Here is a 12,720-nt window from a genome sequence, read left to right as displayed (position 1 = left end):
CGCCGCCGCCGCCGCTCTGGTGCCGGTCCGGTTCCCGCTCGAGTTTAGCTTTTTTGAAAATTATTAAACAATCTTTCTGTTCCTTTGGTACAGTAGATACGCAGCAACATAGAGTGACTTTATTCACAAGCAAAAATCAAAGTGATTATTTGAATTTTCATATATTTTGCAAAGCTTTCTGTTAGCACAATTACATGACCTTATTTGGTTGCTTCCGTTATCATTTAGAGGAATACTTATCAATTTTTGATGGCTTATGAATCAGAATCAGATTCTGATTCAATGGGTCTGGAGTGAAACCAAGATTCTGCATTTCTAAAAAGCTCTCAGGTAATGCTGATGGAGCTGATCCAAGGACTACACTTTGATAAGCAAGCATTGAAAAAACTGAAGCTTTTCTCTTGTATTTCTAGACACAGACTATGACATTTGCTACCATAAGGCTGAGAGTCAGAAACTATTGAGGTAAAAAAGTTGAATATCAGCATATGACTGAATGGAACTGGCCCTAATTTACAGCTGCAAAGAAAGAAACTAGAAACAGACATCTCACGATGGTGATTCCTCACGCTCTATACCAGATTTGATAAGCAGAGCTGTCTTGAAATGGCTAGTCCATTTCTAAATGGCCCATCTTTGGGGTGCTCAGAGGGTTTCCAGTGGATTCCTTTAGTGATTTGAGGGCTAAGCCAGACCCTGAGAGATCGCCAGGTTGGCTTTGTGCAGAGGAGAGATAGCAATGACACCTATGGACACCTATATTAATAAAGTACAGGGGAAAGGATAAAAGGGCTAGAAATATTCCCTGAAGTGCCTCACTCACAGTCTTAAATGCATTCTTCAATCTTAAATTCCACAAATGTTTGTGAGGTACCTACTTGCCAGGACACTAAAGTACGCCTTGGAGAAGATACCATGTAGTATAACCTTGGGATTCCACCTTGGAGAAACTTGCAAACAATATGGGAAAATTTGATCTTCATATAAAATTCATTACTAATGATTTTATGCAAAATATGCTAAATGCCAAATTAGAGATAAGGTCTAAATTTATGATGGGTTTTTATTCAAAATTAATCTTCTTCCTACCATCACTGCTTTTTAAAATTTGTTTTTGCTTGCAAATCTTATTGGAATGGGTCAATTATTCACTTTTCTTGTAGGGTCTTTGATCAAGAGTTGAACACTCTAGGGACACTCTGATTTGGAGAAAGCCATATATTCAAGATTTTACATATTTCCATAAGGCAGAATATGTTGTTAGTATACAGTGAACTGTCCTATAGCTTTAGAATATTAATCAAAGTCCCCAGAGTTAGTGAATCTATTGGCAATTCCTTTGGAACTGAATCAAGAACTGCCATAAACACATTTCTATGCCTTTCCAGGATAGTGTTTATAATGTGCACAGGGTGTCAGCATAAAATGGGTGGCACATTTCACACCATGGAAACCTGTCCCTCACATTTTGCTGTGTGTTCTTTTCCCTCATCTCCCTGCATTGGCCTCACTCCCACGTGCGGGACAGGAGGACCTCACTTGCAGGCCCCCTGCTGCCGGGGCATCCAGCCAATTCCTGGGAGCCTCTTTCTGCTGTACTGTTTGCACCATCCTTATGCATCTCGACTCTCTCAAGTGAATTAATGACAGGCCACGAGTTTACAGTACTCCCCTGAGCCAGACAAAGTAGGCCTGGAAGTCCATTTAGGCTCATCTAATAGTGATTCCAAAGGACTGAGGATTCCTTGTGGTGGAACACTAAACGCAGACAAGGAGCACACTCCCTGTGGGCAGTATTGCTTGGTTGTGTTATATTTTTTCTGCACAGGATACTCCAGGCTGAAAGAGCTTCCCATTTCTCAGCAGTAATTTGATTAGTGTCTCCCTACTGGAGTTTTCCTGTGGGGCGGGAAAAAAGCAGACGTCACCTGGCCCGGCAGGGTTTGCAGAGATAGGAGGCTCATTTGCACGTGCGTCCTACTGCACAGGTGCTGTTCCTTCCACAGTTTGTGTGGTCTGTATGCAAAGGAACTCTGAGCAGCCTCAGGGCTGCTCTTCAAAGACTCCAGGTGATGAAAAGGGTGAAAAAGTCTCTTGGTTAGATACTGAACTTTGTTAAGTAGAGGAAAATTTTTGTTTCATTCCTGATTATGTCTGCTATTAGCTTTTGTCATGTAAAACCTTTTTATCACAAGAGTCATAAACTCAAAGCCACAATTAAAAAAAAAAAACTTAATTCACACTTTTTAGAGATACCTTATAGTTATTGATATGTGTAAAAAAATTATGTAAAATAAAGAAGTTCATTCACTACGACAAAGCAAAAAATTCAACTTTTAAACAATTACAAGTGGGAAAATATAGTTTAGAGTTCATCATAATGAAATAAGATTAGCTAACTATTGTGAATTTTCAAATATCAATTTACCATCACTGATTACTACTGTCATACGTTATGAACATAAGATTAATCCCAATTAATCTTGGGATTTCTGAGTTCTCTAATGAGACTGTTTGTAGCAAAATTTAACCGGTGACATGATTTCCTTTTGTTTACAGTATTGGTACAATTAATTTGGCTTTCTAAGTATGAGGAAAGTCCTGAATAGAGAAAGAAGTTTTTCAACAAAAGTTGCCTTGTAAATTGCTTTTCTAGAGATAGCTACGACACACAAACACAAGTTTAGTCTCAAAGAAGTGAACTTTATACTGGTCAGAGACTTGTACTGAAATTTACTATAGTAAATTTCATCTTTTGAGGGTACCAAAAGAAACTTTATTGTCCATTTCAAACCACTATTTTCAAAGTGCACTAGGAAAATTCTGACAGGAGCTATTGCTATGTATGCATGCATGTGCGGTTAAGTGTGTGTGTCTGTGTGTTTCTTCATAGGCTATCTTATTTCTATAATTTTTGGAACCTGAAAAAAATGAATATTTCTTTTTCTTGAATCATTCATCAAGAGACACTGATATAGAATACTTTGTGTATTGTTGCAGCACAGATTGGTAAATGTGTACTGTGAATAAGTTAATTACTAATAGGATTGGAAATCTGGCCTTCTCAAACCACACATCTTGACCTTAATCTATTTCTGAAACAGTAGGAAGGAATAAAATCAGTCCTGTGTGTTTTCTTATCTCCACCTAGAACCATCTTCAGCCTGCGTCACTTTGATTGGAGCTTCTTCTCATGTGGTTCCATTGTGAACGTGGTGCCGATTCCTGTGCGTGTGGATTGTTTGGGCATTGCTCTATTCTGTGTAGATAGGGCAGATATTTTCTCTTGCATTCTGCCAAATTACAGTGTGGCTTCTGCTAAAACTCTATCTCTGATTAGTATCACTAACAGACGACAATCTGGGAATATGATGAGACTGTCTGTCTTGCTATGTTTTGACTACTATAACAAAATACCAGAGTCTGGGTGTCTTAGAAACAAGAGGAATTTATTTCTCACAGCTCTGGAGGCTTTGAAGTTTGAGACCAAGGTGCAGGCAGGTTTGGTGTCTGTTGACAGCTGCTTCTTGATTCACAGATGGCGCCTTCTCACTGTGTCCTCACATGGTGGGAGGGCCGGGGGAACTCTCTCAGTGTCTCTTTTATAAGGGCATGAATCCTAACCACCTCCCGAAGGTCCCACCTCTTAATGTAATCATGTTGTGCTTAGGATTTCAACATATTAATTTGGAGGGGACACAAATATACTGACCATAGCATTTTCCTAAGCAATTTCCAGATATAAATCAATGCACATGTGCTGTGCAGAGAGACGTTCCCATGGTCACCTGTGGGGGAAGGGAAGATCCTTCTTCAACAACCACAGGCTTTGACTTTGCAGTTTTTACTTCCGACTTCACAAATCAAGCTTTTTATTACTGCATCCTCAGAATCTCTTCCTGCACATCTGTGTTTCATACTACAATTAATGGGAAACTCAGAATAAGAGAATATACAATTGAGAGAAGTCACAATTAGTCACATTCTTGTGTAGCTTGGCATATATTTAAAGCACTTAACACTGTTTTTCAGGTGTTTCCTTTTTTTGCTTTGTTGTTTTGTTTGATCATTTATCTATTTATTTATTATCCTTTACATAGTTTGAACTCTCTCACAACACTTGCAATGCCTAAGGTCTCTGTAGATGTGTTTTGTTTGTTTGTTTGTTTGTTTGTGTCCTCCCTCATGCAGTTTCTCATGGTTGACCCAGTGCCACCTGACCCACCAGATAAACTAGAATCCCTGGATTCTCTCCCGTCTGGTCTGAATTCTGAGCCTTTTGTCCTTTGCTTCTCTGAATTTCCTACTTAAAACAGGAGCCTGAGTTTTCTCTCTCTCTTCCTTCATCTCCTACTTTTTGCCTCCCTTCTTTCCCTTTCTCTCTCTTCTTAACCATATTAGTCTATTTCTGTTGCATATATCATAAATACCTGAAACTGGGTGATTTATAAAGAAAACAAAATTTATGGCTTACAGTTTTGGAGGCTGAGAAGTACAAAGTCCAGTGAACACATGTGGTGATGGTCTTCTTTGGTGGTGGCTTTACAGCAATGCAGGGGTCTCACTTGGTAGAAATGGTGGAGCAGAAAGGACCCAACCTCTTCATTCACTCTCCTTTTTAAAGCCTTCAGAACCATGCCCCTGACCACCATTATTAATCCATTCACTACTGCATGGCTCTATAGTCCAATCACCTCTTCACAGCCCCACCTTTCAATTGCCGTAATAGGATTTTCCACCCTCAGAAGGTAACAGTGGGGATTAAGCCTCAATGCGTTTGGGAGGGCACCTAATCTACAGCAGTTCCTCTTTCTTTAGAGGTGATGTGAGACTTTTTATGAAGTGTCTACGCTAACATGGTCCTGTTCTTCACAGCTCTGTCTCTTTCCTCCCACTGTCTCTGGCATATCCCCACCAGGGACCACCTCTTCCCATCTCCCATCTGATGAAGCACAGCCACTAGTTTCCTTGGACAAAATTTGCAGAGAAGAAGAGCACTTCTCTATGTAATTACATTTCTAATTCCTTGGTTTTAGTTAAATTGAGCATACATCCATAAGTAGTCCACCATATGTGTGTGTGTGTGTGTGTGTGTGTATTTATTTATTTTGAGAAGAGAGAGAGTCTCACTCCATAAGTAAACACTAGCATTCCTGCCCCTGCATCAGATGTGAAGGGAAGAGAAGTGGGGAGGTGACTGTGAATGACAGGTGCCTTTTGTAAGGAGGCTCACACCCTCTCCATGTCCTTTCACCTTCAGACTAGCTCAGGGCTGGTTTGGTTGGGTTTCTACCAGGTAGGGTTCCTGTCTGTGTCCCTGGCCAGGCACATCAGCCTCCAACCATGTGGCTGAAGTTGGAGAATTACATGGCAGAGAGTGTGGCAGCTGTGTGCAGGGACAAGCCACACTTTGGCAGCTTTGTTCCCAAGGGGCCGTGGGCATGACCACACCAGGGATTCTATGGACTGTCCCCCTGCTCCCTATCTGTCTTTGTTATTTACAGTGCCTCTCTGTGCTGCAGGTGACTGACACCTACTCTAAAGGGCTGTTGTATAGATTAGAAATAATAGAGGCAAATGGCCCTTCCTCCTGGAAGCAGGCAAGAGAGCATGCCCAGAGTTCAAAGCAGGAAGCAAGGGCATCCCTGTCCACCTGGAAACAGTCAAGAGAGCATACTGAAAACACAACCTCCACACAGTGGCCCACCACAGCTACCACCACAGCCATGGATGCCACAAAAGCAGCTCAAAACCACAGCAGTAGCCACAGCCATTGTGTAAGTGACCCAGCAGACACTTGACTGCATCAACACAAGGAGAGTCACCAGTGGAGACTGGAAAAAGAAAAGGATGTCTCTCTCCTCAAAGCCCACTCTAGAGTAATAGAAGAAGCAACTGCTCTACCAGATGACCAGACATCAACATCAGGATAATAGAAATACAAAAACCCAAGAAAACATGACACCACCAAAAGAATATTGTAATTCTCAATACCATACCCTATAGAGTAGGAAACCCTTAAAATGACTGAAAAGGAATTCCAAGAAACAATGTTAAGGAAACTCACTGAGACATGAGAAGACTCAGACAACATTACAAAGTGAGAAAAAAGTTAAGGATATGAAGAAGGAAATTTGCAAAGAGATTAATACCTTAAAAAAGAATTTAATGGCACTCATCGAACAGAAAGGTTCATTCAATGTAATAAAAAACAAAAGCAATGGCTTAAGTAGCAGGCTAGAATAAGCAGAAGAATTTTTGATCTTGAAGATAGTCTTTTCAAAATAACCCAGGTGGAACCAAAAAAGAAGAAAAGAATGAAAAAAAAATTGAAGAAAATCTAAGAGCTAGCAGACAAACTTAAGCACACAAACATTTAAATCATGGGTGTTCCAGAAGGAGAGGCGAAGATAAAGGCATGGAAAAATTATTAAATGAAATAATAATGGAAAACTTCCCAGGTGTAGGGAGAGACAAGGACCTTCATATCCAGGAAGCTCAAAGATCCCCAAACAGATTCAACCCCAAAACTAAGGGAGCCCCTATCAGACTAACAGCAGATTTTTCAACAGAAACTCTTTAGGCCAGAAGAAAATGGAGTGATATATTCAAAACACTAAAAGAAAGAAAACTACGAGCCAATAATACTATATCCAGCAAAGCCATCCTTTATAAATGAGGGAGAAATATGTATTTTCCAGATAAACAAAAACTGAAGAAGTTTACCACCACATGAGCAGCCCTACAAGAAATCCTCAAGGTTGTCCTATATCTAGAATGCGAAAAAAGGTAATCACTACCTCGAATACAAAAGAAAGAACAAAACCCACTGGTGGAACAAAAATGCAAATGAGAAAGAAAGAAACTAAATCTTACTGCCACAAAAAAACAATGAAAATGTAAAAATGCTCCTGCTTTTATTCTGATTTTAATAATTTTGGTCTTCTTTTTTTTTCTTGGTCTAGACAAAGTTTTGTGAATTTTGTTGATCTTTTTAAAGAATCAACTTTTGGTTTTGTTAATTGTCTCTATTGTTTTTTAATTCTCTATTGAAAGTTTTGTGAATTTTGTTGATCTTTTTAAAGAATCAACTTTTGGTTTTGTTAATTGTCTCTATTGTTTTTTAATTCTCTATTGCATATATTTCTGTTGTAATCTTTGTTATTTCCTACTTATATTTGCTTTTGGTTTAGTTTGCTCTTCTTTTTCTATTTTCTTAAATATAAGATTACATTAATGATTTGAGATTTTTCTTATTTTTAGTATAGGTGTTCACAAGTATAAATTTGCCATCAAGTATGGCATGAGCCCTGCATCTTATAAATTTTGATATGTTATGCTTTGATTTTTATCTCAAAGTACTCTCTAATTTTCCTGTGTTTTTCTTTTCACCTGTTATTTAGGAGTGTTATTTAATTTCCACACATTTGTGAATTTTCTAAATTTCCTTCTGTTATTATGATCAGAGAACATATTGTCTATGATCTTAGTCTTTCTAAATTAAGACTTGTTTTGTGACCAAAAATAATAAAAATAAATAAATAAATAAGTTCATCAATTAAAAAAATATATGCAGAGGCCTGGCATAGTGACCTCTACAATTATTATTATTCTTGTATTTTGTCACCCAATGGGATTTTTCATTTTGAGAGAAATCAGCACTACGTATGTATACATGAAGACAGCAGGTATTGCAGGTGTAGGACCTTACTGTGGTGGGAGATGGGGTTATCAACACTAACACAAAAGAAGCAGTTATATGTAACATAAGAGGACGAGGAAGGCATATCCTAATAAATACTTTTATTTTCCCACTTTCAAAATATTCTGAAATAGTAATGCCTATAACAGTCCTTTGAGGTTTGAATTAATTCTTCTCCATTTTACAGATGCGGAAACTGAGGCTCTGATAGGTTAGGTAAGTTGCTGTCACTCAGCTATTAGATGGCAGAGTGAAGATTTGGAGTCAGAAGTTTTAGGCCCCCAAGCCTCCACTTCACATCCTCCACGCATCCAAGGAACCACTGAACTTCCCTGCTCTGCCTCTGCAGCGAAGGGCCCCTCTGCCTCCATCTCCAGGCCAACCACTGCAGGTATAATATAGATGGAGCATTTCCCCTTGGCAGGAAAAATCTCTTAGGGGCATATTTTTAATAACTTTCCTAAAAATCAGGGTGTGAATTAACTCTCCGGTTCTGTGAAATGCAGTCTTTTAGGGCCATTTAAACCTGATTTCTATTTAAAGATATTTGTAAATCAATTGTCTTAGAAACTTATTATTGAAACACCTTTTGACTTCAACCCTACAAAAACTTGCAGTTTCCTGATTAGAACTGAAAGGAGAATACAATCTAAGTTTCCCATTAATATTTGTAAAACGTATCTCGTATCTCAGTATTTGCATTTTAAACCCTAGTCCAGCATTTCTGTTATGCTTCCTGAAAGACTGATAGGTGCTTCAGGTAAAAACAAAATAAAACTTCATGTTAGCAGATTATAGTAAAAACACATGTTATGCTAAAAATATATAGATAGTTGTGAGAAACTTCTAAACCAATGTAAGTGGTTGTTCTTACTTAGGGGATAATTTGCATGTAAGAAAAGGAGGCAGTCATGGAGGGACCACGCCACAAAGGGAAGCACCAACGTCCTTCTGGGTGTGACCAACCTGCAGCATTTCAGCAATGACCAGAAGGGATGCTGTGCTTGTCTTTTCTGTGTTCACAGGGCCATTGTCATAACGTTATAATTTCAACAAATGGTAGTACCTGATGCCTAATCTGTGCCAGACATTGTGATAGACTCCATGATTAAAATATCAATAAGATATTGTACCCAACCTTAAGTAACTTAAAATCTAGTGAGAGAAACTTTCAAACCAGCCAGGCAAGCTTAATGCACAGATGTTAAAATAGAGGAAGGGAGGGGCCTCTGGGAGCTCAGAAATCCTCAGCAGGAAGGTTTCTGGGGGAGGTGACACTTGAACTGGGTTTTGAGGACGTGGGTTAGCTAGGCATCAGAGGGAGTGTGATGTGAGAGCGTAGAAGACTTTGAGAACTTAAATATGCTTGGAATAGATGGAGTGAAAAATCCCTGTGAGGGCAGGGCGAGAGGAGAAGTGGAAAATTCAGCCAAGGCCTGTTCATGAGGACTCTTGAGTATCTGCCTAAATATTTTGGCTTTTCTTCTGCAAGCTGTGAGAAACTACTGAAGGGTTTACAAATACAGGATTGATATGATCAGATTTTCATTTTAGGAAAGTTGTTCTGGCCATGGACAATGAGAAATTGTGGCCATGGACAATGGGAAGAGTATAGAAATATTTTTCATGCTTCAGGATTAAGATATGGGCAAAATGTCCATCACCAAGGTGAGAAATATCAGAGAAGGAGCAAGATGGAGAGAGGGGTTGCAAGGCCAGCCTCTGACATGGTAAGACACTACAGAGGAGACATCGAGGAGCAAATGCCCAGGCATAGCCAGAGATACCAGTCAGTCCGAGGGCCAGGAAACATGTCCCTCTGGGGATGTGGATTTTGAGAAAAGTTGACAGGAGTGTGGTTAAAAGTTTTCAATGTCATAGAAAGTTCTAGTATAAAGGGACCCAATAGATGGATAGGTGTCAACTTGAATTGGAAATGAAAAATACTGATATTGATAGAACTGGTTAGATAATGGGATAATTCATCAAGAAACATCTTATCTTCAAATATAGGTGATGACAAAATATGCAAGATTTGCTAGGCAAACCACCGGTGAGCCCAGCAGGAAAGCATGAGCACACCAAAAATGTGTATGTTGTGCAGCAACATATACAAGTGCTTAATTCAGTGTTGACCTAATGACATTCTAGCACCTGATGGATGCGAGCTTGGACGTGGGCCCACTCTCCTCACTGGGCACCGGCCTCTTGCAGCATCTCCTGGTGCTGATGTGTGAGATCGCTCTGGAGTCTTCAGCAAGCCCTCTGACCACAGTGGGCTTCAGCGGCCCCCTCTGTGATACAGGGTAATGGTCACAGTCACAGGTCACAGGAAGGGAATGATAAGTGGCATTCACATATGTCCCCAAGGGTTTCAGAGGGCAGGATGCCCTGGCAGACTTGTGGGTTGTGATGACAATGGACCCTGCTTACTGAGTGCCCCGAGGAGTGTTAGACATGGGATCTTATTTAATCCTTATCTCAACCTTCGAAGTGGGGCTGGTGTTGATAAGAATGAGGGAAGCATGTCCCTGTGGGATTCGGGAACTAGTCTAGGAGACATGGCCAGTAATAGGTGGAATGAGGAGCAATCTCGCTGCCTCCAGTGTCTGCTTCTGTCTCCCATGCCCCACTGTCTCCTACTACTCTGGCCTTTCCTTCAGTCCAACATGTAACCAGCAGCCAAAGGATGAGGTCTGCAGAATGCACCCTTTCCAGTCCTCTGTTTCACCAGGAGTGGCGATATTTTCATGGAATAAGGAGCTTTTTAAACTAGAGAATGTTGTGAAAAGGAAAGTTTTTGTAATCACTGCAATCAGCATTCTCCTCCTCATCTTGATGAACAGTTGTATCAGGGCCTCCATCAGTCACAATCCAAAGTGTGGAAACTCACTGAATTCTACCGTCTTTCTCTCTGGATCTCTTTGCATCCCAGCTCCCAAGGACTCTGTGCTCCAACAAGGGTGACTCTTCACTGTCAATGCACACAAGGCAAACTCCCATCATCCACCATCCCTGGTCCCAGCCATGTGTGAGAGGAAAGCAGCTGATTGCCTTTGTGAAGTAATTTACAACAAGCTGTGAATAGGCAGGACCACCTGACCCTCCTAGAACATAAGCATTTTAAGGTGAGCTTGAACCACTGAATCAATGTAGTACGTAATACTAGCATTTGCATACGGCACTATTGCTCACAAAGACATTTAAAGAATGTTTATTTTGGTGGAGTGCTGTTATCTGTCTTTCTCAAATAGGGAAACCAAGTTTTAAAGAAAGTAATTGACACAGAGTTGTTCTGCTTTTAAGTGGCTCTTTCCTGCTTCTGGCTGCCAGCACATCCTTCCTTTGAGCTGTGGCATGTACAAATCACGCAGTTAACAGTTTGACAAACACCTTTGAAAACTTACTAAATATTCCTCTGTATTTCACTAGCACGATGAACAGAGTTAAATCTGGCAATATAGAGGCAAGAGTGGTTGACTTACTATTGAAAATTAGCACTGAAGCCCATGGGAATATGCTTTCAGCAAAAGTGCCTTATCATTTCGTTGTTTCATTTGAGTTATACTGGGTGCAATTACTTGTACTTTACACATACTAGCTCATTAAATACTAACTACCACCCTGAGATGAACATTTTATTATAAGGTGCACTTTATATATAAGAACATAACTTGCCCACAAGTTGGTAGGTGGAGCTAGGAATGCACACCCCGAGTGTGCTCTTGAAGTCCCTGCCTGTAGACATGATGCCACACTGCTCCAGGGAGCTCTTCCTTCATCCGGGGAAATGCTGCCCCAGTTGGTGTTGAACAGGGTTCTAGAATCAATGTCCACGTAGACTGAAGACAGTCACGACTTCACGCCTCTGATGCTTTCTCAGTATCTGTGCTCAACAGGCACATGACGTGTTTGCTCAGTAAATAAAAGGATCTCTGGATTCTTCATTAATCTGAATTCAACCTCCCTACTCACAAGTCTTATCAAACTCAGCACAAAACACAAGTTCATGACAGGAACAAATAAATCACTCTTTGATTCCCATTGGAATGAATGGAGCTTTTCTCCATGGAAACCACTGGGAGTTGAAGGATTTTTTTTTTTTTTCTATATGATCCTCTTTATTTATTTTTATTGCATTTGGTGGTGAATAATGCAATGAGCTTTAATTAAAATTAATATTTTCTATATACAATGTCAAGATAGTACATAATTGAAAACCAGTTATAAAAAATGACTAGTAACTTCAAGTTTAATGAGACACATTTTCATTCGATATTGTTGAGAGTAAAAATATTAGAATGAAGAATTAAAACAGCTAGACTAGACATTCTTCTTAATACGTATTACAACTGAGTTAATTTTTCACCAAAGAATCATTTCAACTGAATAGCTAAAATTGCTTTTAAACAACACACTATTATGAAACCTATATTGTTTTACAACGAAATTGGCAAAAATGTTGCGTGTGAAAAAGATACCTTAAGAAACTGCTATTTATAAGTGACTTGCTATTACAAGATAGCAACTTGTTTTTATAAACATCTTTCATTAATGTTACTAACAAAGTAAATGAAGTCCTATTTAAAAACTCAACAAGACACTGCAGTAAGCAAACCTAATGGTCTATAAAACAAGTAATAGACTGACAATTATTCATTGATTCAACAAACATTTATTGAACATGTCCGATATGCCAGGTAACATTTAGCAGGCAATGGGGATACAAATGTGCAGAACACAGTCCTTTACCTTAGAGAAGGGCCTGTCTGAGGTGTGTTAATAGTAGAAACACTGGGTGCCCCTCCTACTTATTGTGGTGACAGGAAGAAACTCCAGGTGGTGCCTTCACCCCAGTGCGGAGGGAGGGCTTGGGAACTAATGAACAGAGAAATATCTAATGGGCTAGAGAGCTTAAAAATTAGCCTCCTCAAAAAAAGCATGCTCCAAGTACAGGGCTCATAAACTGTGGCCCTCGTGCAAGTGATTTAATCTCTCAGTGCTTCAGTTTCCTTAAT

The 12,720-nt window shown here is 39.7% G+C and overlaps 1 protein-coding gene across 1 annotated transcript in view; it reads right to left on the bottom strand.

Annotated features, from left to right (window-relative positions):
* The window catches only part of LOC103593722 (sodium/potassium-transporting ATPase subunit beta-1-interacting protein 3-like), a 208,025-nt gene that overhangs the window by 144,586 nt on the left and 50,719 nt on the right, over positions 1-12,720 (bottom strand). The window lies entirely within an intron of this gene.

Source organism: Galeopterus variegatus, unplaced genomic scaffold (assembly GCF_000696425.1).
Source record: "Galeopterus variegatus unplaced genomic scaffold, G_variegatus-3.0.2 Scaffold1398, whole genome shotgun sequence".
Taxonomy (NCBI): domain Eukaryota; kingdom Metazoa; phylum Chordata; class Mammalia; order Dermoptera; family Cynocephalidae; genus Galeopterus; species Galeopterus variegatus.
This window is presented reverse-complemented; position numbering and strand designations above follow the sequence as displayed.